This window comes from Ceratotherium simum, chromosome 2, assembly GCF_057802395.1.
Source record: "Ceratotherium simum simum isolate JZ-2026a chromosome 2, ASM5780239v1, whole genome shotgun sequence".
Classification (NCBI taxonomy): Eukaryota; Metazoa; Chordata; class Mammalia; order Perissodactyla; family Rhinocerotidae; genus Ceratotherium; species Ceratotherium simum.
This window is the reverse complement of record NC_141901.1, coordinates 38,116,175-38,118,830: the sequence shown is the minus strand read 5'-3', so window position 1 is coordinate 38,118,830 and position 2,656 is coordinate 38,116,175. Positions and strand designations below refer to the sequence as shown.

The window sequence follows — 2,656 nt, the reverse complement described above, 5'->3', positions numbered from 1 at the left end:
ACACAGCATGTGTTGTGTGATTTTTTTTGGTGAGTGAATTTATGAAATAAAATCAATAGGAGGGACTAGTCTTTGCATTTTTCATGGTCCTATGCACTCTGGGATGGCTTTAATTTTACCTCTAGGGATAATTGAGAGCTGGCTATAGTGTATACAGTTGCTTGGGGTAATCATAGGTGATCTGAGAAAGCAATTATTTATTTGTCCTTCCAGTGCTGGTAGCAGTGAGGAGTAGCTGCTGAAATGCAGAGGAAGACAGATAGCTGATGCCCTTCTGCAGAACCATGGAATCCCAGCAAACAAGGATACAAAAGGGGGGAGCATCCTCACTCAGCCCTATGTGACAGGCCATCTACAGGCTCCTTTATTTTAAACTCTAAATCAATAGTATAAATAGATGTAGTTTCTACGTGACAGGAGGGAAAGGAAGATTTGAGTTGTTATATTTTTTAGATGTCTACTTTTGCTGTACTGGCTACTAAAAAGTTATGTGTAACTTCAAGATGAAAGATATTAGCAGCTTCTTAAACAGAGGGTAATCCCAATCTTCTGGAATTTTAATGAGGTAATTCATTGAAGCTTCTTTTTTTTATTTTAAAGATTTTATTTATTTTTTCCCCCCAAAGCCCCAATAGATAGTTGTATGTCATAGCTGCACATCCCTCTAGTTGCTGTATGTGGGATGCGGCCTCAGCATGGCCGGAGAAGCGGTGCGTCGGTGCGCGCCCGGCCAGCACCGGAGCACGAGCACTTAACTGCTAAGCCACGGGGCCGGCCCACATTGAAGCTTCTGACTTGGTCTGCTGTTAAATGATCTAAAGTCAATGAAAATTTTGCTGCACTTCAGTGTGAATTTCCTGAAAGTACCCCCAGCCACATCAAATATGTGCCTCATAGCTGTTGTCTCATCGCTATCATGGTATTTATCAGACATGAAAGTAACTTCTTTTATACCTGTCTGGATGATAAGCTTATCACTTGCATTACATGAGAACAAGGCAATATATATAGTACAGCTTTTCATATTTGCTGAATTTCTGTTCATGGTGACATTCAGTTTGGCATGGCACATGTAAGAGTATTTGGTACCTGGCTTACTCTCCACTGTCCTCTAAAGGAACTGGTTGTTGCTGTACACATTTGACATTCTATTTTACCCAATCCCTACAATCATGTTTTATGCATTCACGACTCAGGCTCTGATCTTCTGGATCTTTGCTTCTCTATGCTAATAAGAAAGTCACTACCATGAAATACTTAGGTCATTATAGTCACTCTCTTTTTTTAGGACTTCACGCATACTGAGTTAATTCAGCTGACCCCCTCCCAACCTCCCATCCTGGGTCCATGAGGCTGTAGGTCCCTACTGGACCCCAGCATTGCTGCCAAAGTGAACCCACGCCATTCAGTGATATCTGAAATTAGCCATTTAGCTCACTAATTTTCAGTTTATTTGTTCCAATATAAACATTTTAAAGTCTACAGATTTCCCTTGAAATACCACTTTGTGCAAAAATGGAGGGAATTTCAAGAGAGATTTCAATACAATTCTCACAATTATTATTAAGTACAGTAGTCAGAATATCAGCATAGATATAAAAGACTCAAACAACAAAATAAAAAAATTAATCTAGGTAAACTATATAGAATTATTAAACTAAACTATATAGAATTATTTTATTGTTATTCAGTCCTAAGTTCTTATAAATTTTCAGTATAATTTCTACTTTGGCTAATGAATTCCTTAGCAGTGTGTTTTTAAACGAAGTATATGGAGATTTAAATATTATCTTTTTCTCTAGTCGTGTGCTTTGATTCTTGTCTCTTTATCTTTCGTGTAAGTTTCCTTTTGTAGTTACCATGAGGCTTACATAAAACACCCTAGAGTTATAACCGTGCATGCTGAATAATCTGCTCATAAACTTCTGAGGATTTCTGTGTATTTAACAAATTGCTTTTCTTTTGCTTCTTTTCAGATTCTCTCCTTGTCTTAACTTTTGACAGTATAATAGCAATGTATTTTGGTGTAGGTCTCTTTAGATTTATCTCACTCGATAATCTCTTTGGGCTTCCTGGATCTGGATGTCTGTTTCTTTCCCCAGGTTAAAGAAATTTTTAGTTATTATTCTTTGAATAAGCTTTCTGCCTCGTTTTCTCTTTGTTCTCCTTTTGGGCCCCTATATTACATATATTGGTCTGCTTGATTGTGTCCCATAATTCTCTTAGGCTATATTCACTCATTTTCATTCTGTTTTTCTCCATATCTCTTATCCTCTCTTTTATAATTTTCTATTTCTTTATTTCTCTTTATCGTATTCTGGAAAAATGCCTCAGAAATATCTTCCTACTCTCTAAATCAGTCTTCAACTGTGTCTATTACGCTATTTAATGAACGCATGGAGTTTCTTATGTTGTAAACTTATTTTTAATTTATAGATGTCCACTTCTGCTAGTTTCTTTTTGTAGAGTTATCTTTGTAGTTGCATCCTTCATTTCTTTTTCAGGAAGATCAGCCCTGAGCTAACATCCATGCTAATCCACCTCTTTTTTTTTGCTGAGGAAGACCGGCTCTGAGCTAACATCTATTGCCAAGCTTCCTCCTTTTTTTTTCCCCCAAAGCCCCAGTAGATAGTTGTGTGTCATAGTTGCACAACCT

The 2,656-nt window shown here is 37.2% G+C and overlaps 1 pseudogene; it reads right to left on the bottom strand.

Moving 5' to 3' along the window:
* Positions 1 to 750: 750 nt before the first annotated feature.
* Positions 751 to 1,405, bottom strand: LOC101393279 (deoxycytidylate deaminase pseudogene; annotated as a pseudogene).
* Between the last annotated feature and the right edge of the window lie 1,251 nt (positions 1,406 to 2,656).